We start from the raw sequence: 14,294 nt of genomic DNA, 5'->3' as shown, positions 1-14,294 counted from the left end.
ATGCTGTACAAATCATCTCCATTTAAGTATGACATGACTTCCACTGAAATAGACACAGTGGTGAAATGTTACCTTTTTAAAGAGACAAATGGTTTATTTAGTAACAAGGAATTCTTAATTCCTTTTCTCTCTTCTGATGACTAAACTGAGATAGTCAAATGGATAGCAACATACAAAGATTCCCTTGCAGTCCTTGATCTTTTGCAGAAATGCAAAGATGCCTGGGTTACGTGACTTGCAATTACTATTTTCTAGACAGCAGTGCCAGCTGTTGTGCTTTCAAATGTATCAGCAGTTGCTACATTTCTCTTCTCGTCTTTGGGTTTTGTGGCAGGAAAGAGACGTACTTCCTTGATGTTCTTGGAGTCTGTGAGTCAGTGGATGCCTATGCCCCAGCCAGCTGTGGGGAGCAGTCTGTAGTCAGGGCTATACAGAAGTTTTCATTAATGAACATCATCATTACCAGCCAGCTTGGCCATGGCCTGTTCTTCAAATAGCTGCCACTGCCTCACGGAGTCATTCAGCTTGGTGTAGGCCATTGCAAACAGCCCAGGGCACTCAGTAGGACGCTCTTTTAAAGTCAAAGGGCTCATTTTCTAGGAAGGACCACAGATAAATGTAGTATTGATGACTGTCAGTTATGGCAACTCCCCAACAAACTTATCAGGGATCCTGGCTGTGGTCCAAGACAGGGGCATCCAATAGCTTTTGTCACATATACATCATCAAGAATTTTGCAAGTTCTTTAGTTTCAAAGAAGTTAGTTTCTGGCAGCTTCACCCTCAGGACTTTCTCAAGCTCTTCTACCAGGCTGATTTTCTAGAAGGGTGGAGTGAAATCAATTTCATAGGCTTGACTCTCTGGGCCATCTGGATGGTAGGTGACCAACCTTGTTACTACCTGTAATGTTCTTCACCTTCCTCGAAATGATCTCTGTGATTTTTATAAGATTGTGACAGCCTGTGTAGGCCATGTAGGACTCACAAGTACTGAACTCAGAATTCTGAGTCAAATCATTTCCTTTGTGCCAAAACTGGTGTTCAATTTCATAAACCCAGTCAATGCCACCAAGCACCAGCATCTTACAGTAGAATTTTGAAGCAATTCTCATATACAAATTCATGTCCAGCTCACTGTGGTAGGTGACTGAAGGTTTGGCCACAGCTCCTCCTGGAATGATGTTCGTCAATCTCTACGAATCCCAGCTCATCCAAGAAGCTTCTTATGTATGTGATGATCTTAGAGTGAATGATAAATGTTTGCCTCACAAAGTCATTCAGAATTAAGTCTAAGTATCTCGGATGATACTGTGTTTTCTTGTCTTTGAGGCCAGAGTGAAGATGAGGTAATGCATGCAAGCTAAGAGACAGTAGTTTGATCTCATAGGGCATGATGCTTAGCCCACCCTTCTTGGTTTTCCCAGGATTCCCCTGAACTTCAACTATGTCTCCCCAATGCAGTTTATTATTGATATGAATAAATTCTTCTTCTGATTTATAATACCTGGAATTTGCCACGACTTGCAACTTGACTCCCTCTCCTTGAAGGTCATAGAGAATGAACTTTCTCCCAGAAGCTCTTTTGGCATGGATCTTACCTGTCACCTTTAAGGCGATGTCACCAAGTGGTCCTCAGGTTGTAGGTGACTGTATTCTTGGATAAAATGAGTGAGTGCGATGTCTACATGGAATTTCTGTGGTTAATAGGTCTTCTCCCTTGACCGTCCGTTAGCAGTCTGCTTGTTGCAGATCTTGTAGTATTAGTTTGGGTCCAGGCTTCCCCCTCAGCACCCATATCACTCTCAGTGGTGAGACTGGGGGCAGCAGCTGTGGCCTGGCTTGGTGGTTTCTCGCTAAAGCTCTTTTGTCTTGGCCTTCTTCTCCAATACCTTCTTCTCAGTTTTCAGGGTGATCAGAGACTCTCAGAAAAAAGATGCAGTTTCCCAAATGTTCATATTCCTCTTGTTTTGAGCCCCAAATCAGCAACAGCGTGAGCTTCAGCTGATCGGTACCACTATCTTCGACAGAGTTTTAGGAAACTAATGAGCTTCCATTGGAGGACACTTGAATTTCTACACTTTCATTTTATGAAGCTTCACACCCATACCTTTGGCTTTGAGGTTTGCTCCATTCAGACCGTACTGCAAAGGCCTGAATTCCTATTGCAGCCAGGGGCTTCTCCAGCTCCAGGGATTTGTCTGGTTTTGTGCCATTTTATCCCTTCCATCTGATTCAAATGTTTCAGTACCAGCTCATGGTTGTTCTTAAAAAGAAGGGAAAAAAAAGGAAGAAAGAAAAGAAGAAATAAACACAGCACCTCTCTTTAAAGCAGGAAAATGTGCTGGTTTGAATTTCCTCTTGGCTTTGGGGCAGGTTAGTTGGCAGTTAGTGTCTGGACACATTTCAAAATTCAGAGTAAATTTCACAGAGCTTTATTGCCTCCCTCTGGACCCCACTGGAGAACAAGATGATGCCAGGCTTACCTTCATAACTACACTTTTCATTAGTCAGCTGCCCTTCTGGGGCACATCACAAGTGCTTTCTCTTTATTATCTCATGGTTTTTTTTTCATCTCTGCTTTTGGAAAGGGATGTTGAGTCGTCAGCAGCATTTTATACTTGGGGGGAAAATGGGACTTAAGAAGAAAGAGCCTGATGTCACTTCAGTCTCCTTGCAAGGCAGTTACTGCCTTTTTGTTGTTTCTTATCTTAACAAGCTTTTTATTATAGAATATGTCTAGAGAAACAGAAAAGTTTACAATGGCAGAATCCCTGCATACCCCACACCCAGGTTCCCCCACTGCTAGCCTCTTACATTACTGTGGTACATTTTTCACCCTAATAAACCAATTGATACATCATTATTATTTCAAGTTCATTTTTTATTTCTATTTCTTTAGTTGTAATCTAGTGTCTTTTTTTGTTCTGTGTCATTCTAGATCCTATATTACATTTAGTTGTCATGTCTCTTCCACTGTCGTGTGTGTGTGTGTGTGTGTGTACTAGGCTGGGATGTAATATGTAAGTCATGACCACCCCAAATGAAAACACCGGTATAGAGCAGGTTTTAGTTAACCACTGCTTTAAACTCTTTGTAATTACTGAAAAGAGAATGTTAAGGAACATTCCAAATATAGAAGTATTTGTGATGCTAGTTTGTAACATTAAAAAAACAAACAAAAAAAAAAAAACAAAAAAAAAAAAGAGAGGAGATAGTTATATTTATGGAAAATTGAACAGCAAATAGGAGGTATCCTAGAAATGGAAAGAATTCAAGCTTGAATACCAATCAGGTCTATAGGGACCCATAGAGTTTTCAAAGCAAGCACTAATGCATTCCTGCTCGTGATGTTCATTTCTTTCAGGAACGCTGTTTGTCCTGAGTGACTCATAGCAGTCGCTTTTACTTCTTTTTTTTTTTTTTGAAGTGTCAGATGTGGTGAATTGACTGGGTATAAGAAAGAGTTGGTACGTAGGTCTGGGCTTCAGTGGCTGTTTCCCATGGGAAAACATCAGTTAATTAAAGATGAAAGGCTATCCCGGTCAGCTGTTTTAGGCTGTCCACAGATGGAAGGAAGTAGGGAAGGGGGGTGTGTACATTTGTCACAATCCTCAGCCCAGATCATTTAATGTGGAGTTCCTGTCTTATGGTGCTGGAGGAGAGCGAGTGTGGTAAGGTCGAAGGTGATGAGAAATCTTAAAAGTATTTTTTAGTGCTGAGAGTATAATCCCACACCCAACACATTCTTACACTTATGGTGTCCAGTACTTAAGGTGTCCTTATGGGCTTTGGAAAGGTGACAGGAGAGAGAAAGATGGGGTGGCATTGAAGATGGATTCACTGTTTCTGGCTACCTAAGAATAAAATCTCTATGGGATAGACAAGATTTGACGGGGGTAACTCAACTTTTACGTTTTAAGCCAAAGTGAACAGAATCTGTACACTTAGTGGTTGTAAATAAATGGGATTGAGGTGTGTGTTTTAATTTTTTGAGTTAATTCCCTGCCCTTAGAATACATTGTTGGCAGGAATTTTTAGAATATGTTCATTTTTCTCCTTACTTTCAGGTAGTGATTTTTACTTCAATTTTCTAGGCTTTTAAAAATTTTAGTAATTAAAATTAAGTTGTATAGGATACTTTGAAAAAATTAAAATAGAATAATGATCATTCTAAATTGTAGCAGTTGCTTGATTAACATTGATAGAAGAGTGTTAACCTTAGTCCACTCATTTATATATTCTACCCCTGGCTCACTATGTCTTTCAACTTTTGATTATTTCACTGAGTTATGTCAATTGAAAAGGAAACAAACTAAAACAGAAGTGAACTTATTCTACCTGTGAAGTGATCTGGTAGTTTTGGGGTAAGCAAAGGAGTTGAAAAGGTAAAATACTGCATCTATATTAATCTGTTCTCTCATTAAAATTATGAGGAAAAAGTTATTTCTTTTGTTTTTCTTGCACAGGAATCTTTTCTTATTTTTAAAGTGAATTTATTGGGGTGATTGGTTAATAAAATTACATAGGTTTCAAGTGTACATTTCCATAATACATCATCTGTACATTGCACTGTGCACTCAGTACCCCAGGTCAAGTGAGGAGAAAGTTATTTCTAAGTTTGAGGTATTTGCCTGACCAGTGGTGGCGCAGTGGATAAAGTGTCGACCTGGAACGCTGAGGTCGCCGGTTCAAAACCTGGGGCTTGCCTGGTCAAGGCACATGTGGGAGATGGTGCTTCCTGCTCCTCCCCTCTCCTCTCTCTCTCTCCTCTCTAAAATGAATAAATAAGGCCTGACCAGGCAATGGTGCAGTGGACAGAGCATTGGACTGGGACACGGAGGACTCAGGTTCGAGACGCCGAGGTCGCCAGCTTGAGTCCGGGCTCATCGGGTTTGAGCAAGCAAGGCTCACCAGCTTGAGCCCAAGGTCACTGGCTCAAGCAAGGGGTCACTCGCTCTGCTGTAGCCCCCAGGGTCAAGGCACATATGAGAAATCAATCAATGAACAACTAAGGAACCACAAAGAAGAATGGATGTTTCTCCTCTCTCTCCCTTCCTGTCTGTCTGTCCTTCTCTCTGACTCTCTCTGCCACAAAAAAAAAATAAGTAAATAAGTTTGAGGTATTTACCACCTCTTCCTCTAAGTGAGAATGAACACACACACACATACACACACATGCACACACAGATACACACATGCACACACATGCACACACACACACACACATGCACACACACACACACACTCCCTTGAATCGCGAGTCGGGGCTGGCTTTGCCCTAACATCTCAGTGCCTCCTTGGCTTTTCATATTTACTTTTGATTCATTAAAGATACTTTGCTGTTTCCAATCTGCTTCGGCCTAGTGTTTCTGTTGGGAAAGTAAATGGCAAAAGACCACATGACCACCAAGGGCAAACACTGCTGAAGGCCACAGCTGCCGCCTAAAAGTGGGTAGCGCAGGCTGGTTGGAAAGCCAAGGCGGCGTGAGGAGAAGCGGTCAGAGACGTAGAAAGAAAGAAAATCTCTGTGTCTTCCCCACTGCCTCTGTTTAGGTCCTCTGGGAAGTGGACAACAAGATGGAATTAGCAATGTAAGCCATGTATTGGGAGATAAAGAAGAAAAAAAAAAGAGAGAAGGAGCAGGAGGTGGTAAGGAGAGCCTCAGATCATTATGCACGTCTGACATCCTTGAGGGAAGAGCAGGAGGGAAGAATGGGGTAGGCATTGCTTCAGACTGCAGGGCAGCTCTGAGAAAGTCTTGGCTAGGCTGATGGGGAGCCCCCAAGCAACAACCCGCACCAGAGAAGTTCTGCCATTGGGCAGGAATGCCTACTCAGTCAGCCCCCCACCCCATGCTTGGTCATTGGCTAGCAGCTGCTCTGCAAGAGCAGAGCCTCGGTGTGCGTGTTGCCATGGATCCCAAAGCCTCAGAAGCTGCAGACTGCCAGATCAGTACACTTCTGACTAAAGATTCTCTCTTAAAGGAATCGCTGAGCAGTGCCTCTCCTTGGCTGCCACACCCCTGAATCACGTTAGTGTCAGGACTCAAAAACACAAGAATGGGCGAATTCCATCTCAGATATGTGGTCATGCTGCTCTTCTCCCCCCACACGCCCCTTCATCACACCACAGAACGCTATAAGAACCACAAAATTGAGTTAGAGTGCTAAGAATTTTCCTCTACTTCCTAAAATCCTAAGGCACCCAGCAAAATTTAGCTTGACCCAGTTCAGTTTCTTCAAAAGAAGGTGGTCCAAAAACCCTCTCGAACATTTTGCAGCATGCTGACTCAACTTGGCAGAGCCGGAAGCCTGTTGGCAGAAATGAGAACTATCTCACCTCTCAGATCTGTGCGGAAAGGGAAATTGATTCACTGATCTTCATTCTTTATTCTTTTTTTGTGGTGTTGCCTTTAAATGTTGGAGGGCGTTGGCTTTTCTGTGGCTCTAAAGCATGATTCCTTTTTTAAGGCGAAGGATTAATTTTCAGAATGGAAGAAAGTTAGGCTCTTTTTGTTTTTCACTTTAAGTACAAGAATTAATCACACAGAAGCAGTTGATCCAAACTTTTACAAAGGGGGAGGAGGACGGGAGCATAAGCAAACTACAAGCCAGAAGGTTGTTTCTGAATGCCACTCTGTAGGTAAATTCAGCTTTGCAAGGAATTTTTCAAAATTAGGCCACTAATTTCAATTGAACCTATCATGCAGATCACCTGCTCTTTCACTTTGACCTACCCATTCACAACTCCTCCTCATATTTTGCATCTCTGGGCCCACAAAATAAAATTATCTTTATGTGAGAAATAAATTGGAGTCTGACAAGTCAAACACTCAAAGGGACACAAAATTTCATCTTCAGATTAACAATCGCCCCTCCCGTGAATAAAGAAGTGGTGCTACATACATACAATGGACTATTACTCAACCATAAAGAAGAACGAAATCTTACCATCTGCAACCACATGGATGGAACTAGAGGGTCTTATGCAAAGTGAAATATGTCAGGCTAAGAAAGACAGTTACTATATGATTCCACTTACATGTAGATTCTAAAGAACAAAGTAAATTAACAAACAAAAACAGAAACAGACTCACAGATGCAAGAGAAAAACTGATGGATGCCAGATGGGAGGGGGATGGGAGGCTGGGTGGAAAAGACGAAGAAATTCAAAAGTACAAATTGGCAGTTAGTCTTTTGTAAGAGTCATGAGGATGTAAAGTATATAGCATCGGGAATATAGTCAGTATAATACTGTAACAACTGTGTACGGTGCCAGGTGAGTACTTAAATTATTGGGGGAATCACTTTATAAATTATAGAATTATCTGATCACTATGCTGTATACTTAGAACTAAGATAAAATAATATTGAATATCGAGTTAATGATGATTTAAAAATCTTAAGTGTTAGAAAAGAATCAAGATAATAAGAATACATCATAACATGTGGGAATTGTGTGAAATGAAAATGAGTAGTTTCATTTGCTACACACCATGGCTGGGTTTGTGCCGCCACAGCAGAGTTTAGCAGCTATGACAGCGACCTCACGGCCCACAGAGCCTAAGCTATTTAGTGGGCCTTTAATAGAAAAAGTTTGCTGACATCCACTCTAAACTCAAAACTTCTTCTGTCCCATCACTGCCCCCTGATTTGGGCTTGGGTTCTGCTTTGATGTCTTAGCCTTAGAGACATTTGATATTTCCTCACGGGTCTAGAGAGAATATTTCTTATTTATTTACGTCTATCTGTGCAGAACACAGCAGGGCGTTTCCCCAAAGATGTTTCACATTTGGGCGTCTCTAAGGCTGTGAATTCGGGAACAAAATGACTGGGTTCCCCTGAAAACGATCTCCTCACTTGGGCTGTTGGTTAAAGGAAGGGCTTCTTCTGGTTTTCTCAGATTACGGAGTTTGAAATTTGTTCAGATGGGTATGACTTCCTTTCTCTGCATGGGGCTTCCTTTTTATTTCATTTAAAAAAGAAATTAATGGAAAGATAGTAAAATCCAAAGCAGTTTCCACTTTAAAACTGAGGGGCTTGTGGGTACTAAAATTAGAGTAGACTCAGGTATATGACTGGAAAGTGAAGAGGGTGGGGGGAGAGGATGGGGGAGGCGAGAGCGCAGAGACAGCTGCTAAATTCCAGGGTCATCTGACGAGAAGACAGGAGGACTAGCAATCCTGGTTAGGACCTGGAGCCAGGGAGATTCAGGGAGAACGCCTCAGGAGTCAGCCTGGCTCTGTAAGGACATTTTTGTGGTCGTTGACTCGCTTCCTGCAGAATCTCCATAACTATTTGCCATCTGCGTCTCTCCTGTTCTCTCCCCTGTCTGTGCGGTATAGCTGTGGTTGTACGTGAAAGAGAAAACTTACAACACCCCGTTTCGCAGAGGAACGTGGTGTACCTCCTTCCATAAAGAATCCAGTGACGGCCTGGACCCGGAGCTGCATTCCTCAGCTCCTCTGAGGATGTAGTAAACAAGTTATTGGGACTCAAAGATCCATGAAGAGAGGCTCAGCGTTGTGAATTACGTCTAACATCCCGGTTGCTCCATTTGGCACCATACCCTGCATTGTGAAAAACAATTATTTTGACAATGTTATAGACTGGTCCAACCACGAAACCCACCAACTCCTCCCCTCTCTGCCTTCTAAAATTGCTCTAACAAAATAAAAAAACCCTAACTAACGCAAGATTCCAGGAAGATGGAAAAACCAAATACTAAGGGTTAGAGGGGATGATATAAAGTACATATGTGAGCTTTCAGTTTGACCAAGCTTATAGCGTAGGCTGTTGTGTAAATTCACAATCTGAACCTATAAACTGAAACATGACATCCCTAGTTGGTGGGGGGAATTGCATAGACTTGCACGAGCCAACGCCTGCTACTAAGAATTATTTTTTCTTAACTCTTTAATTTGAGGGTTTCACTTGATTTTGAAGATTAGCTTAATTGCCCTTGGATAATTCTATTATCCTCCTCCCCACCCCCCCACCCCCCCACTCTTTGTGCAATGCTTTCAAAGAGAAGTTTAAATTTAATCAGCTAGAAACATGTGCTTCAATTTGATCTGTCATTGTTATTTCTCTTTACACAGACCTGGCAAATTTTTGGTGCCTTATAAACATTTTCCTTTTAGGGGAAGGGAGTGGGTTTACGGTGCAGAATCCCACACTAACCTATATTGGGACAAAGTATCTGGGGGATGCTTATTACATAGTTTACCTGTGCACTGGAAGAATTTCTTTATGTTTCTGTACCCAATTACAATGTAGTTTATAAGGAAATAGTCTTCCACCAGAACCCATTTTTCCTTCCTGTGAATGTAAGCGAAGCAGCATGTACTTGGCTGATTATTAAACAGTAACTTGTAGAGTTCTTTTTCCTCCCAAACTGGGATTGGCAAAAATTCTATCAGGCATCATAAAATCAAAGAGGAAATCTCAAATAAGACCTTAAAAATTTTAAAAATAATACACAAGAAAACTAGAAAGTAGTTTATCTGGGTATTTTTTTTACATTTAAAAAATATAAAAATGTACAAAATCCAATTAACTATATTTTTATTTTTCAGTATTAAATATTTATCGTCTTGGTAATATTCTTGTGCTTTAAAAAATGGTGTTATTTTCATTTAAAAGGGGCTTGTTGTAAAATATTTAAAAATAGAAAAACTATAGAGATAAACATGAAAAAATTCACCCACAATCCTACCACTCTCCAATAAAATCATTAACATTAGATAAACATCATTTTAGAGTCTATTTTTATGTGTGTATATAGATATATCAACTAGACAGTTTTAAGATGAAATTTTATTATAGAAAACAGTTTAATAAAAATATTATTATTTAACTTGAACTCAATAGAAGAGAAACTGGAGTTGTTAAACTTCAAATAAATGTTTATTTTAGACAAGATATATTATTCCTTACATGTTTCCCCTTAAATTAAAAAAAATCTAAATAAACAACAATCAGAATCATTTTTAAGCTACATGTTTCAATCTTAGCATTCTCAAAATTTCTCCCATTGCTTCCCAAATTTTGTTAGTATCAATATTTTTACATTTTCTAGAAATATAACATCTATGTTTTTACTGTAACTAATTCTCTTAGTTCAATATTTAAATGAATTTAATGCTTCATATATTCTTCAAGATCTGATATTTTTATTTCTATGCTCTTTTTGATAAATATTTTAATTATACTATCAATCCCTGTACCCCACACAGAAGTGCTAATAAAGGTTGTATTCCCCGAATTCTGTCATGTTTGAAGAAGGGTACCCTTTGCCCTTCTAGTCAAACAGCATCTCGGCTAGGTGCCATGTTCTTGGATCACACTTTCTTTTTTTCAGAAATTTATGAACATGACTCCATTGTTTTTGGCTTTTACTATTGTTGTAAAGAACTCTGATTTTTTCCCCCCAGTGTACATGATTTACTTTTCTGGCTAGTATTTTAAAAATCATTTTTTTATCCTTTAATTTAAACAATGTAATTGGGCTATGCTCAGTGTAGTGTGTTCTGTATCAAATGTTTGTAGATAATGGAAGACCCTTTTGAGCTACAGATTCAGGGCTTTTTCTCCCTCAGTTTTAGGGAGATTCTTTTGCATTATATGTTTGGCTTCATTTTGTTTATTTGTTGGGTTTGCTACTTCAAGGACACCAATTATCTTCATGTTGGATCATGTATGCCTGTCTTCCATATCTATTAGTTTGTCTCTAAATGTTTTGATTTCTCTTTTTCAACGTTCTTTATCATGATTAGCTCGTTTTTCTTCTATGTCAGTAATTTTATTTATAGTAATAACCATGTGTTTCTTATTGTCTCTAAATTACAATATTAATTCCTTAATGTTGTTGTTTGGGGACTCTATTTCCTTAAGTCTACAATTACTGTTTCCATTTTGGTAGGCTGTTGCTATTATTAGGCCTTTGAATTCTTGTTTTATCCAGACCACGTACTTATTAAGTTATTTCATAGTGTGAAATATTTTTTCTTCGGCTCTTTAATGTTTTCTTATTATTAAGTTTTTTTTTGTCTTTCCTTTGCTCTCTTCCTTCCTCACAATATAATATTTATGCAATCGCCCTGCTAGTTCTTTATATCTTGTTCATGTTCAGTGTCCATTCTGTCTGTTCTAATGCACTGAGGATTATTTCTTGTTTTCTTTTCACATTATTTGTAACCAATTTATTTGTTCTTCCCAGCTATAGTTTGGTGGCTGAGTGCTTTTGTGTTCTATACACTCTTCTATGACCTCAGAGAATGACAGCAGAAGGAGAGACCAGCTAGAATATTTCTAGTCTTTGTTTGATAAGCCAGGTCTTGTTCACTGTTTTGGAATTTTGCTAATGGTCCTTTGTCAAGGTCTACTTGATGGGTATGCTACCTTCCTATGGGAATATTGCCTTGTCCCTTGGACTATACAACCATGAAACTTTTTTCTGCACAGCTAGTCCTTATTTTACTCCTTTTCCTCCCAACAGCCTCCCTATGCCCCCAATTACTCAGTTTGAAAATGAAAAACGATGATAATTGAGTTGGTTTCTTTTTGGGTTTGAGTTGATCAACTTAGCAGTACAATTTCTGGGAGTTTGGGCAGGAGTAAAAGCAAACCTGTGCTATCTGTTTCATTTCCTTATTTGCCAGTTTTTAAAATTTATATCATTAACCTAATCCCTTTTCCTTGCTTTGTGACTGTTAGTAATTTCCTCCCTACCTTTTAAATTTTTTTTTGTTTTGTTTTGTTTTTTACCCACTCATTTGATACTGGAATGGGAAATACTAAATCGGTTTTGTTTTTTAATTTTATTTTAGTGAGAAGAGGGGAGGCAGAGAGACAGACTCCCGCATGCACCCCAACCAGGATCCACCCAGCAAACCCTTTAGGGGGCAATGCTCTGTCCATCTGGGGCCGTTGTTCCGTTGCTCAGCAACTGAGCCATTTTTTTAGAGCCTGAGGTAGAGCCATCCTCAGCACCTGAGGCCAGCTCGCTCAACCAATGGAGCCATGGCTGCAGGATAGGGAGAGAGAGAAAGAGAGAGTGAAGGGGGAGGGAAGGAGTGTAAGGGGCAGAGAAGCAGATGGTTATTTCTCTATGTGCCCTGACTGGGAATCGAACCTGGGACATCCACATAGGGGGCTGATGTTCTACCACTGAGCCTACTAGCCAAAGCCCCATGACTCAGTTTTAATCTGTAATCTTGCATCAAAAACAGGATACAGCAAAAGTTATATTCAAGAAATCCAACCAATAATTTATATATAAATTCCATTCCATAAGCAATTCAAATGAAGGTAGTTGGGAAGAAATATATGATGATAAGTTGAGAAACTGTAGCAGAAGAAACTCAAGAGAATAAAAGAACAATAGAAAACAGAGGGAGAAATAAAAAATGAGGGAGATTCAGTTGGTTCTGGTAACGGCAAAGCAGTAAACAACTGTTTTGGTGGGCAGGGTTGTCTTTTTGCACTGAGGGCATTGGTGTTGGGAATGCCTTATTACTGTACTTAGACATTTTGGTAGGTCTTTCCACTTTTCAAAAACAGTCCTTCCTGTTCTGGGAAATAGCTTAGCTGTTTTTATTCTCAGACTCTAAAGTTTTTGTTTGAAATGAAGTCTTAGTTCCCTAAATAATTTGTAATATTAGCAGATGATTAAAGGGGTGACTTGGATTTTAAAATTTATTTTGTAATCTGAGAATGGTTGACTGATGTGCCAACTGTCCTGAAAGTTCCTGTCATTTTGCATCACAGACTATAGCATTAGAAGATACTCAGAGAGCAGTGACTACCTGAACATTGGGGTGGAGAAAATGCTTAGGGTGATGATGGAATCAGAATCCGGAAAAGAAGAAAAGTGGGTCCAGATACTGGGTGCAGGCAAGGGGTCAGGGTAGGGACCCAAAGTCCTTGTAAACATCTACCAAAGGATGTTGTAGAAACTACATAAAGCAGGAAATCAGTGTCCAAGTAAAAGTCAACAACCAGGAGAGCCATTGAGAGTAGGGCAGGAAATCAGCGCCCGCTACAAAGGAGTGGAAGCTGAGGTATATTGTCCTCTATCACCCTTATTCTGTCTTGACTGTGGAAAGAGCTAATTGTGAGATGGAAAAACTGCAATGATGAAAAATGATGCTGGCTGAGGGTACAGAGAGAACACCTTATTCCTTTAACATCTGCAGACTGTCCAATTGACATGTTTCTCTTCTCTGACATTGTAGTCTGCCTCAAGATTGCATTTATTTTGATTCAATATTTGTGACTATGTAATTTTTAAATTTCCTTTTTCAAATTCAATTTTCAAAACTGACTTCAAAACTTTATTGAAGTAATGCTTACACACACTAAACTACACTTGCCTAAAATATGCACTTTAATGAGTTTTGACAGATGTATACACTCACGAAACCACCAAGACAATCAAGATCCCATACAGTGCCATCAACATAGGCACATTACCACTTCCTTTGCAAGACCTTCCTCCTTCCACATCCTTCTTAATTCATTTTAATCAGCTTTTCAAAGTATAACTGACAAAATTTAAAGATATTTAAAGTATAAAATATGATGATTTGATATATGTATACTTTGTGAAAGAATTTTTACCATCACCATATATATTTATCCTTTTTTGTGTGCTAAGAACACCTAATTTCTACTCTGAGCAAATTTCAGCCATACAATATAGGTAGTATTATCAACTATAGTCACCATGCTATATATACAGTATATTGGATCCTCAGACCTCCATCTTACCACTGAATGCTATATATACATATATATATTCCACTTTTCTCCATTCATTTTTTCCTATCAACAGAAACTTAGGTTGTTCCTGTATCTTGACTATTGTGAATAATGCTGCAATGAATATGGGAATACAGATATCTCTTCAAGATGAGGTTTAGTTTCCTTTGGATATATACCTACAAGTATAATTGCTGGATCATAAGATAGTTCTATATTAAGTTTCTTGAGGAAACTCTGTACTTTTTTCCATAGTGGTTGTACAAGTTTACATTCTCATCAACAGTGTACAAGGGTTCTCTTTCTCCACATTCTTGCCATCAGTTTTTATCTCTTGTCTTCTTGATAATAGTCACCCTACCAGGTGCGAGGTGTTACCGGCTTGTGGTTTTGATATGCATTTCCCTGGAGATTAATGATATTGAGCATCTTTTCATGGTTCATTACACATTTTAAAATTGGATTATTTGTTTTTCTTTTTGTTACTGAGTTACATGAGTGCCTTGTATATTTTGGGTATTAACCCCCTATT

The 14,294-nt window shown here is 39.3% G+C and overlaps 1 pseudogene; it reads right to left on the bottom strand.

Annotated features, from left to right (window-relative positions):
• Positions 1 to 251: 251 nt before the first annotated feature.
• LOC136397443 (lysine--tRNA ligase pseudogene) lies at positions 252 to 3,390 on the bottom strand (annotated as a pseudogene).
• Positions 3,391 to 14,294: the final 10,904 nt, after the last annotated feature.

Source organism: Saccopteryx leptura, chromosome 3 (assembly GCF_036850995.1).
Source record: "Saccopteryx leptura isolate mSacLep1 chromosome 3, mSacLep1_pri_phased_curated, whole genome shotgun sequence".
Classification (NCBI taxonomy): Eukaryota; Metazoa; Chordata; class Mammalia; order Chiroptera; family Emballonuridae; genus Saccopteryx; species Saccopteryx leptura.
This window is presented reverse-complemented; position numbering and strand designations above follow the sequence as displayed.